Source organism: Triticum urartu, chromosome 2, assembly GCF_003073215.2.
Source record: "Triticum urartu cultivar G1812 chromosome 2, Tu2.1, whole genome shotgun sequence".
NCBI classification, from domain to species: domain Eukaryota; kingdom Viridiplantae; phylum Streptophyta; class Magnoliopsida; order Poales; family Poaceae; genus Triticum; species Triticum urartu.
The window spans coordinates 54,298,653-54,313,897 of NC_053023.1; positions in this window are offsets into that span (position 1 = coordinate 54,298,653).

Consider the following 15,245-nt stretch of genomic DNA (forward strand, 5'->3'; position numbering starts at 1 on the left):
ATTACAATGGGATGAGTCGGGTCTTCAATAAGGCCAATAAAAATGACTTTGCATTAGCCCCCAAGTGTCATGGTGCATGCTTGCAGCGACATGAGACTTGCATATTTGATGTAACCTCAACTTGAATAATGTAGCCCCCAAGTGCCGGGTCGTAAGCCTGCAGCGACTCGGGACTATTTCCTCCATTGTAAAATAAATCATGCCCATTGATAAAGATAATAGCTGTGGCGCTAAAGCGACTTTGAAAACCTCAATCATAATACTGGTTATTGATAATCATAATAGAAATCCAGCCATGTTGGCTATTCAAAATTTGAATAATATAATCCGGTATGAAAACCTCAATCATTCAATATCATCATTGAAAATCCAGCCATGTTGGCTATTTAAAGAATTCAAATACCTTATCTGTTGACAAGTAAATCCGGAGTTTAAATACCCGGCGGCTCTTGGCCGATGGCAATTCAATACGCCTTCATTGTAAACCGGAATTTTCATGACCCGACGGCTTATAGCCTTTTGAGAAAAATCCAGAACGGATAATCATTTTGAAGCATCAACTTTGGTAATGAGCTTGAACTTAATCGTTTACATGTCATATTTCTGCAAATCCTGCAGAGAGTTTAAACAACATATGCCATGGCAACTTAGCGTCAAAACCAGGGCGGGTCATAATATCTCACATATAACTACTGTGATATTGAATTTGTACTGCCGGCTTACATAACCTGTACAGTAAGGGTGATAACCCAATCCTTAGAAGCCAATGCTTCCACATAGATGATGATTGTCATAAACTGGCGACTTATAGTCAAAAGTCAAGCCGGGTTAAGCATAAAACACTTATATATATTTGAGATATAATCCCCAAAAGGTCTCAAGTTAAGTAATTGTGGCTGCAATAAACTTTACCAGAGACAGAATAAAACTTTTTGAGGCTTCTGATTCGGATACGATCAGTAAACCGTTCCAAAAGGGTTCAGCTAAGATTCGAATACGATCATATAGCCCCCAGTGGCTTTGGCGATGCCGATCAAGAGGGTATCGACAGCTATGTTCTCTTTGGTTCGAATACGACCTATGTTTGAACAGGAAGCCCCCAAATGACTTTGAGAGTTGTTTAACGACGCTGATTCGAATACGATCCACGTCGATTCCCAAAGGGGTTGAGCTATGATTCGGATACGATCAAGAAGCCCCCAAGTAGGTTCGGCAGTTTGCCAATCAAAAGGGTATCGACAGCTATGTTCTCTTTGGTTCGAATACGACCTATGTTTGAACAGGAAGCCCCCAAGTGACCATATAAATTTTGGATTGCGCCGATCAAGAGGGTATTGATAGCTATGCTCGATGAGCAGGAAGCCCCCAAGTGATCATAATAAGATAAGCCGTAAGGTAGGATATCCAAGTTTGAACCGCGCATCATGGCAGCAAGTTCTTTTGGCAACCTTTAATTTTTCTGAGAACTCGAACTTGCGAGAGATTTAAATCTTTTTGAACCGGAACTTTAAACCGGATTTAAAAGATTCAAAACTTTGTGAGAGACAAATTTACCTTGAGCCGGATTTTGAACCGGATTTGATAGCTTCAAAGCTTTGCGGGAGAGAGATGTCTCTTGAGCTATATTTTAAACCAGAATCTTCATTTTGAGCCGGAAATTTTTCTGACGGCCTTTAAATATTCGTCAATAAAGAGTAGCCTCCGGGGCCGGGTTATCTTCCCTTCAATGACCCGGAGTTCTTGAATTCATTGAAACCGGCTATTTTTGCCGAGCCATATCATTGTAGCCCTCGAGTCTCAAGATGACTCGAAGAGTTGGCTTGAGATTCTCCATATTTGACCATAGCAGAAGGTGTATATCATTAGCGTTGATAACGCGATGTGAATCCACAGAAGGTTGAGGTGACTGCGGCGGGTTATAAATGATCCCGTATGAGCCGCGTCAGCAACTCGGCCAATGGTTCCTTCCAACTGGTTGTTTTGAAGCTTAACCAAACTGTAGTGGCGGCGATTTGTGCGCCTGCCCATTGAGCCATCCAGTGCAGACGGCGGCTGATAATACATGATAATTTGCCTCCAATTTGTTGGAAGAAAACCGGCTTCCCAAGCAGTGACTTGCTCATACTCAATAAACAGCTCATGCCGACAGGTGCGGCCCGGTGTGTTGATGTAGATCAGGCCGCGAGAGACGGACGGTAAAGACGACCGTAACATCAGAGGCGGCATAGACAGATGAACCGGCCGTGGCGTTCTAAGCCGGTGCAGATGGGCAAATTGTCCTCCTTGTTGTAAGCCGGCGTGGTGGCGAGAGATGGCCACGGCGTTGTAAGCCGGCGCGGGAGTCCGTTGAGTAACGGCGACCACTTGTGCAAAAAGATGTTGGCGTGCCTCCATCTCCGCGGTATAATATCACTTTTTGTCATAAATAATTGCCCTGCATAAACAATATTGCAGACCAAGTCAAAGATAAACTTGTTTTGTAACAAAAACATGTGCCAATAAAATATATTTAAAATAGATATCACCTGATGTGTCAGGCCAGAAATAATCCGCCATGAAGTTGATGATCACTAGGTTAAGTTGAAATCACTCACAGGTGAGTCGGCCGCGGGAGTAGGCAGGTGAATCAGCCGCAGCATTTTTAAGCCGGTGCGGACAGGCGAGTCGTCCTCCTTGTCGTAAGCCGGCGTGGTCGCAAGAGACGGCCACGGCGTTGTAAGCCGGCGCGGTCGCGAGAGACAGCCACAGCGTTGTAAGCCGGCGCGGTCGGGCGAATCAATCACAGATGCGGTAAGCCGCGCGGACGGCCAGTCAATCACGGGTGCGATCATATCGAGTTGATGTAGATCAAACTTGCGTTTGTTGGATGAATGAGTATCATAGTACTTGCAGTACTGCGTCAGGCCTCCGCGTGACGGTAATACGGCAGCTAGCTAGCCTTTGGCTTTTGTTTCTGTTAACCTTCTGAACTTGCTTTGCTCAATCAGCATCAGACGTCCACTCTACGATTGATGTTTTGGCGACTTGAGCTTTCATTTACAGCCTAAGGACCTGGCCACTTGACTTTTTGTCCAGACAATCTCCTCTTATCTCTTTTCTTTTCTCTAACAGGGAGACGCACGAAAGGAGGGTCAAGGCCGTAAGGCGTCTTGCGGAAGCCGGCGAGGCAGCAGGACCTGCGGTTGAAGCGGCTTGATGGCTCGTCAGAAGCAGGAGTTTTCGCAACCGCTCGGCGAAGGCGGCGATCTGGCGCGGTCGACTCGTATGGCCGCTTGGCCGGCCCATAGGCAAAGGCTGGATTATCGTAGTCCAGGGCCGAATCCGCGTCCACGTAGCAAGGTAGCTGGCTTTCCTTTTCCTGTATACGTCTGAGTCCGTGTCAGACTAGCAGCAGCCAGATTTTTAATCTTTGAATGATTCCAGAGCCCTTCTTGTATTTTATCCTGATGAGTAGCTTTCACGTGAGGAGGTTAAAATCCATTAGACCTTGGTCCATGTGCCCATTACTAATACTAGTATTATTTTACTAATTTGATCCACGTGAGGAGACCACATGGGTTGACTGATTCTGAACTTGGATGTATCTGCCCGCGTCATGCGCGTCCTCTGAGCTGCGATGAGTGGTGTACTGATTCGACCTGTAGTTCTAATCCTTCACGTGTACAGGTAGCACTCGGAACTTGATCTAAACACGGACGAACGACGACACCGTCCAATCCTGTCGGTCTCGGCGGCTTAAACCTTGTGCCGATTTGATCTCGTGCACGTCTTCGACTTGTTGCAGCGGCGGCGGCGCTGTACTCAATACCACCTTAATTTCTCTTGATCCTTGTACTACCAGATCCAAAGCTGATCACAATTCCAATTATAAACAATAAACTTGCCGGCTTCTCGTATAGACTAGGGAGCCGATCGCTTGCATGCATGTGCGTGCGCCTAGTTTGGTCGGCCCGAGGAAACCGAGGACTGCGACGATTTGACCACAGAGCAGGATTGCTTCATGTCAACCTTGATGGCTACGCGCGTCGCATAAACCAAGAAGAAAAACTCCAGCGGAAAGTTAGATCGCGGTCTCGGCGATTTTTCGGACAGCAACAGCAGAGCGGACCGCAACCCTAGCTTCCTCTCGATCACAATTTGTACCTCGAGTTACCTTGCGCAATTGTTTCGCGTCGGCTCTTCTTCATCCATCAATTCGCGAGCTTCTCGATCATGTGAAAGATCCTTCAAGAACTCAACACCACCGTGCGCAGGCCTCACGGTGGGCGCCAACTGTCGTGGAATTGTCACGGTAGATGTCCTAGTGTAAGGACTTAGTCGCGAGGCTAACGCATCTATGTGGTAGCTTGAAGGGGTTGAGCGGAATCGAGAGACGCAACACACAAGACGAGGATTTAGACAGCTTCGGGCCCCGGGAAACATCATCCAATAATAACCCTACATGCTTTTTGTGGCTAGGTCTCATTATGATTATGAGGAAGTCATCGGTAAGCCGGCGCTTTGTGTCTAGCCCTAGAGATTATTTTCTGTCGCCCTTCCCCCTTTGGGGAGCCCTGCCCCTCCTTATATAAGTTAGAGGGGCGGGTTACATGTGAAGTCCTAATAGAACTAGGATTAGTCTATCTTCTTTTACAAGTTGATTACAAGTCCGGCTCTTGCTTCCTCGTAAAGGAGATATTCCTCACGCCTTTTTTCTTAAGCCGGCCTATCATAACGTAGCCGGCCTTTTGGGCCTTGAGCCTCTTGGGCCCCCGGGTCTTGTCGCTCCTTTGATCCGCTTGCCAGGTCACCCATAAGTCGCCAGGCTCGGGCGGGTCACTTAGTGAGTCGTCCAGTCAGGGCAGGTCATTAGTGAGTCGCCAAGTCCGGCCGGGCTATACATCTGGCCAGGTCATACCGCGGGGTATATCCCCGACAGATCTGTCTCTAAGGGATCGAGAAGTTCGCAGTTCATTGGATGAAGATCCAAAAAATTAGGGTTACTCCTGTACGCCATTGCGAGTCGCCGGGATCATGGTTTTTATCTGCATCAACTCCCGAAAGGATTAAATCATTGCAGCTGCTACACTCGCGGAAATTACGGTCAAATACTAGTAGTTGCACGGTTTATAAGATCTGATTGATTTTGGAATAGTACTATGTACTACTTTTAGATCAAGAAATTCAGATGAAGAAGAACCGGCATGGAACAGTCAAACTTGGGTTCGCATAAACCTTGAAGCGGAGCCGGTAATGTTCATCGTGTTAAGATCACAGTCATGATTAAGCTTCAGAGCGGTCAGTTTTTTCCTTCTCGGATTACGAGACGTATACGCCGGGACCACAATTCGGCGCTGTGGGCAAGTCGCCGCAATTTTTGTTCTCTTCTGATTAACTTGAAGCATGTGAAACCACATCTGTTTGTACAAGCCAACAGCAGCAGTCATATTACTTCAATTAGTACTCTGCCACGTGATGGCCAAGTTGATCCACAACTCCAAGTATTTTATTGGCCCAAAAATTGCTATCTGGGGAGGCGTTTGGACCAGATCTGCCTTTGCAAGTTCATACACACACAAAAAAAAAAAGAGAAAAAGGGGGGCTACGACCCAGAGAAGGACTTGGACGTTGACCCGGCTTCCTCTTCTACCGCTGTGATCCGTGCCTCGCCTGGCCAGTCCGCCTTCGACTCACGAGGCCTCAAGCTGTCGTCGTTGCAGCCATGGCCACGCTCAGCCACTTCTACAGCCGGGGGGCCTACAATCCACCCCTACGCTGGTTCTGCCCTGCCTCAGCCGCTCTCAAGGTCCCGAGCCGCTGCCGTTGAGTCACCTTCACCATCAACTCGCCGCCATGGTTGTCCCTGTCAGTTTTGATGTACTGGGAGGAATAAAATTGAAGAACGACAGTGCTATAACTCGGAGGACTCGATGATGGCTGGACAGTGCCTTTGGTCTGTTGCTGGAGCCGGTCCTTTGCCGCGGTTGACCTGCGCCCTGGCCTCTGAGCCGTCGCGCCTCGCGCTGCTGTGAACCGCCTTCGCCGCGGTCAACTTTGTAAACCAGATGTACACGGCCGCACTTTGCCGCTTCACTTCGGACCAAGTGGTCTCAAGTCTCCGTTTCGGTCTCTGATCCGAGTCACAGCAGGCCGCTTCGCTCCGCTCGCTACTGGAGAATTTCAAACCGCGCTAAACCGCCCTGGATTCACCTTGCCATCTCCCGCGTAGAGCTACTGTAGCCGCCTCTGTCCAGTGTTTGACTGCGAGCCGCCCGCCGCCGAGGAGTCTCTAAACCGTTTTCTTCCGCGAGCGAATCGCCACGCTATGATGAAAAGAAGAGGGTATCAGTGAATCGCCGCTGTCTCTGAATCGCCGCACTCTGGATTAATAACACATCCATCTCTGAATCGCTGCTGCGGCCTTGCTCTACCTTGTTTCTCCAACGCCCGCGTCTCCCCTGGCCATGCTCCGTCCCGGCCGTGGCCAAGTGGCCTCCGACCGAGCCAAACCGCCGCCGAGTCAAGCTCATGTTACAAACCGCCTCGTCGGCCTCTGGCTTTGACTCGCCATCGAGTTGCCGCACCGGTAACCCGGCGCCGTCGCCGAGCTACAGCAAGTTTTTACCCAAAGCCAAACCGCCGCCGAGTCAAGCCCCTGCTACAACCCGGATTTGCCTTCCCCGAGTCGCCACCGTGATCCGCCCGGCCGCGGGCCTCCTCAGCAGCAACTGTGTCGTCCTCGCACTGCCGCCTCAAGTTGCATGGCCTCCGCTGCGCCGCCAAGTGTTAAAGTTCAGTGTGCAAGGACCTAGCAAAAGCAACGGAGGAGAGGGCAAGCCCACTTCACGGGAAGATTGGTTATCCAGCCGGCTAAGTCGCACGTGAAGCATTCAGACTATATATATACAAAAGAAAAATGCAGTAGCAGTATTACATTCAAAGTACTGTTACAAGTACTGCATCAGTCCAAAAAGCATATGTTCAGATCATCCGTCGTTCGAACAAATCAGGTGACCTCCATTTAAATTTATTTATTAGCATATATTGTTTTTTGTCAAAAGAACAATTACTTTGGTCTTTGTATTTTATATGCAGGACAATTGGTCACTATGGCCGGATCATGGATATATAAATCACACAATTAATGTCATGTGCTAGTATATGACCGTGCCATAATGATCAAAGAATATGCGCGCAAGACACCGTCCTGGCGGCCCGGACTACTTCAATTCACCGGGACCGTCCCTGCGGCGGACTCTCCCGTACGCACCGACTTACAAATGTCGCAGCCGATTCTCCCGCCCGCGCCGACTTACAACGCCGCGGCCGACTCATCTGTCTGTGCCCTCTCTGAAGCCGCAGTCGTATTTTCCGTCTGTCTCTCGCGGCCCGGTCTACATCGACACACTGGGCCGCACCTGTCTGCATGAGCTGTTTATTGAGTATGAGCAAGTCACTGCTTGGGTAACCCGGTTTTTCTTTCAACAAAGTGGAGGCAAATTATCATATACCATCAACCGCCATCTGCACTGGATGGATCAATGGGCAGGCACGCAAGTCGCCGCCACTACAGTTTGATTAATTTCAAATAGCCAGTTAGAAGGAACCATTGGCCGAGTTGTTGACACGGCTTATACAAATCATTTATAACCTGCCACAGTCACCTCAACCTTCTGTGGATTCACATCGTGCTATCAACATCAATGATATACAAGTTAGGTCGGTTTATATCATGGTCAAATATGGAGAGTCTCAAGACAACTCCTCGAGTCACCTTTGAGACTCGGGGGCTACGATGACATGACTCAGCAAATCTTGCCAGTTTCAGCCGGTTTAAGAAACCCAGGACGATGGAGGAAAAGATAACCCGGTCCCGGAGGCTACTGTTATATTGATGAAAATTTAAAGGCCGTCAGAAAATTTCCGGCTTAGAAAGTATATGACAGTTACAAAATCCCGGCTCAATGAAGAAGATCCGGGGTCATCAGAAAGGATTCCGGTTTAAAATCCGGCTCAAGGGAAGTCAGTCTCACTGAAGCTCTCAAATATCCGGTTTACAATCCGGTTCAAGAGAAATTTATTCTCCCACAAAGCTCTGAAGCGCTCAGATCCGGTTTAACAATGTACGGTTCAAAAAAGGAATTAACTTCTCGCAAGTTCGAGTTTAAAGGCCGTCAGAAAATTTCCGACTGAAAATGAAGATTCCGGTTTAAAATCTAGTTCAAGGGAAAGATGTCTCCCACGAAGCTTTGAAGCTCTCAATATCCGGTTTAACATCCGGTTCAAGAAGGATTTATCTCTTGCAAAAAGTTAAAGGGTGCCAAAGAGGACCTGCTGCCATGATGCGCCGTTCAAACATAGGTATCATGCCTTATTGGCTTATCATATTATTGATCACTTGGGGGCTTGGTCGTATCCGAACCATAGCTACACCTCTTGATCGGCTCAATGCCACAACATCACTTGGGGGCTTGGTCGTATCCGAACCATAGCTACACCTCTTGATCGGCTCAATGCCACAACATCACTTGGGGGCTTGGTCGTATCCGAACCAATGCAACACCTTTTGATAGGCGAAAGCCACAAGATCACTTGGGGACTTGGTCACGTCTGAACCAGTCACGCCTCTTGATTGGCCTAAGGCCACAGAATCACTTGGGGGATTTGGTCGAACCTGAACCATCGTCACCCCTCTTGATCGGCATAATGCCAATGCATCATGTGGGGACCTGGCTGACTTGAACCATAACTACGCCTACTGAGGGCTTGGTCGTGTCCGACCATGGTAATGCCACTTGATCGGCTTAAACCGCCTCTTTTTTGCAAATGGTTTTATCATTGCCTTTGCTTGAAATTTTGTTTTGATAAATATTTCTTTTATTGCGTTTTAAACTGACAATTCTTAAACCGGTTCGACTGTCAAATTACAAATTGACGGAACACGGTCAAATCTTAATCCGGAGGCTATCTACCCGGTTTGATTTTCTGTTACCATCCTATTATGGAGTAAACCGGTGTTTATCAACCCGGCTCGGCTTTCAACTACAAGTTGTCAGTACACGATCAAGTTATAATCCAGAGACTATCAGCCCGGTCTGGTTTGACTACGAGTCGCCAGTATTATATGTGGTTAAACCGGTGTTTATTACAACCTGGTACGGTTTTATCATAAACCGACACAATATGGAAGGAGTTCTCAGTACTCAAAATCTGGGTTATTACCCCTATTACAAAAAGTTGGTAAACCAACAATGTGATTCAATGTCACAGGTATGATATATTTCATATTTGATTATTTTTAAGTGCAACCTTGGTTATAAACCTGGGTTATATGTTGGGCATTATGACCCGTCCGACGGTAAACCGCCCGGACACTTTAAACTTGTTGTATGCAGAAACAAGTTGAATAAAGCATGATTATAAATCACCGGCGTTTACTAACCCGACCTGGCTTTCGACTATAAGTCGCCAGTATGATGATAAATTATCCGGTGTTTATTAAACCGGCCTGGCTTTAAGACGATAAGTCGCCAGTATATGATGAGAAATTATTCGGTGTTTATTAAACCGGCCTGGCTTCGGACTATATGTCGCCAGTATATATTTGGATTGCGCCATTGGAATCATGCGCTTATAAATGATTGGGTTATATTATTCAAATAGCCAAACTTGGCTGAATTTTCATTATGATATTGGATGAATAAGATTTTCATACCGGATTATATTATCTTGAATAGCCAACATAGCTGGATTTTTATTATGGTTATTAATATTATGATTGAGGTTTTCAAAGTCGCTTTAGCGCAATGGATATTATTTTGTCGATGAATATGATTTATTTTACAATTGAAGGAATAGTCCCGAGTCGCTGCAGGCTCACGACCCGGCACTTGGGGGCTACATTATTCAACTGAAGATTATATCAAATATGCAAGTCTCATGTCACTGCAAGCATGCACCATGACACTTGAGGGCTAATGCAAAGTCATTTTTATTATTCTTATTGAAGACCCGACTCATCACATCATAATGAGCCGACCCTTGGGGGCTACCAATTGCTCCTGTCAACAATTCAAGTCCCTGCTCATTATTTGCATAAATGACCCGGCCCTTGGGGGCTACACTGGTTGAAGTTTTTATGAGCATCAGGAAATTATAAGTCCCAGGTTGCTGCAAGCATGACAACCCGGCACTTGGGCGCTACATATGTGGAATACTCAGTTCTGACTAGTGATTGAGATGAACAACCTGGTTTTCTTCAAGCTTGTGACATTCATATTGAAGCAAGTCTTAAAGCAGTTACTACGCTCCCTTCTTAAGACTTGGGGGCTACAAGTGATATGCATACAAAGGAGCTGAAGATCAGATGAGTATTTCAAAGACCAATATTTTTGTTAAGCATTGGGAGCTGAGTCAAAGGAGTTATTCTTCACAATATTTCTCTGTGACAAACCAATGTCGACAAATTGATTATGAAGCTGGCCTATTGACCCAGATTTTCTGGAAGGAAATGACAAGGATTTAAAGAGGATCAGGACCAGTTTAACATGGATAAATCCAAATTAAACTGGGGGCTAATGTCGGGGATATACCCCGCGGTATGACCCGGCCGAAGTTGTAAACCGGCTGGGACTTGGTAAACCGGCGAACAGTTAAGACAGACAGTTAAGACAGACAGTTAAGACAGATGGCTATGACAGACGGTAAACCGGCAGGTGGTAAACCGGCAGGAGTTAAGTCAGACCATGTTAAACCGGCGGACAATGTTAAACCGGCAGACAATGTTAAACCGGCAGACAATGTTAAACCGGCAAACAGTGATAACTGGGTTGTCAGGGGTTATGAAGCCCAAGATGTTAAGAAGCCCATGAAGATAAGTTAGAATAGTTAAGTCTTAAGTCCGAGTTGGACTCTACATGTAACCCGCCTCTTCAACATATATAAGGAGGGGTAGGGCTCCCCAAAGAGCGACAAGCTACAAGCAAGAGAAACAATCTTAGGGCTAGACACAAAGAGGAGAGCCGGTTTACGACGACTCCCTCGTGATGATAATGAGACCTAGCCTCAAACAGCATGTAGGGTTGTTACCGGATGATGTTTCCCGGGGCCCGAAGCTGTCTAAATCCCTGTCTTGTGTTGCGTCTCTCGATTCCGCTCAACCCCTCTCAAGCTACCACATAGATGCGTTGGCCTCACGACTAAGTCCTCACCTTAGGACATCTGTGTAACACCCCGGATGTAACTTTCCCAATTTGTACTCCAACTCTTGCCGTTTCCGGCGTTAAGTTATATTTATTTCTCGGGTTCGGGTCTTTGTCTCCGTGTGTTGTTTTCGTTTTCATGCATCTCATATCATGTCATCATGTGCATTGCATTTGCATACGTGTTCATCTCATGCATTCGAGCTTTTTCCCCGTTGTCCGTTTTGCATTCCGGCGCTTCATTCTCCTCCGGTGGTCATTTCTAGCTTTCTTTCGTGTGTGGGGATTAAACATTTCCGGATTGGACCGAGACTTACCAAGCGGCCTTGGTTTACTACCGGTAGACCGCCTGTCAAGTTTCGTATCATTTGGACTTCGTTTGATACTCCAACGGTTAACCGAGGGACCGAAAAGGCCTCGTGTGTGTTGCAGCCCAACACCCCTCCAATTTGGCCCAAAACCCACCGAACTCTGCTCCATATCCTAGAGCGTTCGATCACGATCGCGTGGTCGAAAACCGCACCTCATTTGGACTCTCCTAGCTCCACTTATGCCTATATATACACCCCTCCGTTTTCGGATCTCTCTCTCTCCCCGAAACCCTAAAAACCTCCCCGCACCGACGGACGTGTCCGCCCCCGGCCGGACAGCGTCCGCCGCCGCCTGCGCCCAACCGGGCATCGCCACGTGGCAGCGTGCCCACATCACCGCCGCCTCCCACCGACGCGGGCCCGCAGGCCCAGCGCCGGCCCGTCCGCCGCCCGACCGGGCCACTCCGCCGCCCGCCGCCGCCTGTCCTTCTTCCCCCGAGCCGACTGGCCGCGCCGCCCGCCTCCTTGCTCCGGCCGCCGCGCACCCTCGCCGGCGACCTCGCCGTTTCGCCGCCCCGTCGTCCCGCGCCTTGACTCCGGCCGCCGCCCTGCCACCGGGGTCGAGCCGCAGCACCGCGGCGACCTTGCCGACCGGCCGGCCCCTCCTCCCCAAGCTTCGGATCCGGCCGGCCAAGTTCCGGCGATCCCCATCTCCGTCCGGCGATCCTCGAAGGCCGCACCGCTACAGTGACTCATCGGATCCAGATCTGACCCGGAATGAACAGTAAACCCTAGGTGAATTTCGTCTAAGTCCCAGAATTTTTAGTCCAAGTTGCTATGTTCGAGGCCCCGTAACTTTGCATCTGTAGCTCCGATTTGGACATGTAGTATATCAAAATGTTCGCCTCGACGAGTACATCATTTCATTCCATTGCATCATTTTCATTTCAGTTCATCTTGATGCCCAAAATGCTGTTAGAAGGAGGCTTCGTGAGTTAATTGTCAGATCTGCTAGTTCATCTTAGACTTTTGTCATTTTTGCCATGATTATTGTGTGCATGCTATGCCTGTGAGTCCTTCATATGTTTTGTTAAGGATTTTGTCTTCTTTCCAGAGGTGTAACCCATGCATTTTTAGGATGTGTGTGGTGACTTGTGCAAGCTTGCAAAGTGAGGCACCCGGGAAATCTGTTTTCAGGGACTTAGTTGTTTTCACTAAGTCTGGGATTATTTAGTTCATGATGCCATATGTTCAGCTTGTTTCCTAGTGATCCGTGCCTCTTTTGAGGATGATCAGTAAAGGAGTTTTGTTAATCATGATATGCTCTATCCATCCATGTCTTTGGTTGCAATTATGGTGCACCCTAGCTTGAGTCAATCGAGCTCTACTTTTACTTCGTGGTGAATCTGGGCAGATCGTCAACTCGTTTGCGATTTTGCCGATGTTATTGTAGTTGATCCGTGCATGCTATGCCATTGTTCTTGCCATGTCTAGCTAGCATTCTGTGCCTGCTTAATGGATGTATGCCTGCCTTGCCATGACTTGCACCGTAGTGAGTGCATCGAGCTCGTTTACATGCCTTCGGGAGTTATATTTCAGCATGTCTCAGTTTTCACTAAGTCCGAAGACTGATTGTGTTTTAGCTATGCTCGTGTGCCCGTTAGTATATTTTGTGAACCCTTTTGGCCCTAGGTCACTTTGGGTCTTTCGTTAAGCTTGTTGAGTAGCTCCATGCCATGTTCTTACTTGTCTTAATCAGGTCTTGTTTCATGTTGTTTTGCTGCTCCGAAGATGGCTTCGTGCTCTGAAATTTCAGACAAGTTAATTTCACTAAGTCTGGAATCTGTTTTGCATTTGCGTTTTTGCCATGCTTGTTTGAACCTCTTAATGGATGAATTGGCCGTGGCTCAGTGCTAGTCTTTTGTTAAGCATCTTGTGTGCATCCCTGCCATGTATTTTGTTATCATGTTTGGTGGCTGTAGCATGTTCGTTTCGTTGCATTTAGATGCCTACTTGCTGTAAATCACAGACCGGTGTCATTTTTAAATCGCTTGCCATTTCCAAACCGTAACTCCGATTCCGATGATCTTTATATCGTTTTCAAGCGATTTCATCCCCTCTATCGAGTGGCACACTTGGTTTTCCAAGTTGGGGCCAGGTTCATGCATTTCCTGTCATATCTTGCATTTTGCATCCCGCATCGCATCCCGCATAGCATATCATCATTTCATCTTATTGCTTGTTCTTGCACGTGGTTGATTGTATCCTTATTGCTTGTTTGTCTTGTTGGGTAGAGCTGGGAGACGAGTTCGCTACCGAGGAGCCCGTTGAGTTCGCTTGTGAGGATCCAGTCAACTCTGACAACTGTGCAGGCAAGATGATCATACCCTCGAAATCACTACTATCTTTGCTATGCTAGTTTACTCGCTCTTGCTATGCCAATGCTACGATGCCTACCATTTGCTTGTCAGCCTCCCAATTGCCATGTTGAACCTCTAACCCGCCTTGTCCTAGCAAACCGTTGATTGGCTATGTTACCGCTTTGCTCAGCCCCTCTTATAGCGTTGCTAGTTGCAGGTGAAGATTGGAGGCCGTTCCTTGTTGGAACATCTTTTATTTACTTGTTGGGATATCATTATATTGCTATGTTATCTTAATGCATCTATATACTTGGTAAAGGGTGGAAGGCTCGGCCTCTCGCCTAGTGTTTTGTTCCACTCTTGCCGCCCTAGTTTCCGTCATATCGGTGTTATGTTCCCGGATTTTGCGTTCCTTACGCGGTTGGGTTATAATGGGAACCCCTTGATATTTCGCCTTGATTAAAGCTTGTCCAGCAATGCCCAACCTTGGTTTTACCATTTGCCACCTAGCCTTTTCTTTCCCTTGGGTTCTGCAGACTCAAGGGTCATCTTATTTTACCCCCCCCCGGGGCCAGTGCTCCTCCGAGTGTTGGTCCACCTGTCAGCTACCGGTGGCCACCAGGGGCAACCCTGGGCTGGCCTACCCGTACCTAAGATAATCTGAGTGCGCCCTGAGAAAGAGATATGTGCAGCTCCTATCGGGATTTGTCGGCACATTCGGGCGGTGTTGCTGGTCTTGTTTTAACCTGTCGAATTGTCTTGTTGTACCGGGTTACCGAGTCTGGTCGGTGTATCTCGGGAGGAGGTCTATTCCTTCGTTGACCGTGAGATCTTGTCATGGGCTAAGTTGGGACCCCCCTGCAGGGATTGAACTTTCGAAAGCCGTGCCCGCGGTTATGGGCAGATGGGAATTTGTTAATGTCCGGTTGTAGAAAACTTGAACCTTAATTAATTAAAATGAATCAACTGAGTGTGTTACCGTGATGGCCCCTTTCCGGCGGAGTCCGGGAAGTGGACACGGTGTTGGAGTTATGCTTGCGCAGGTTGTTCCTTTAGCTTCTCGCTTGTGCTTTGCCTTCTCTTCTCGCTCTCTTTTGCGTATAAGATAGCCACCACATATGCTAGTCGCTTGCTGCAGCTCCACATATATTTGCCTTACCCTTTTCCTATAAGCTTAAATAGTCTTGATCGCGAGGGTGCGAGATTGCTGAGTCCCCGTGGCTCACAGATACTATAACTCCAGATGCAGGTCCAGGTGATTCCGCTCCAGGTGACGATTACGAGCTCAAGTGGGAGTTCGATGAGGACTCTCAGCGATACTACGTGTCTTTTCCTGATGATCAGTAGTGGTGCCTAGTTGGGGTTTGATTCAGGGCCTTGTCGCATGTTGGGTT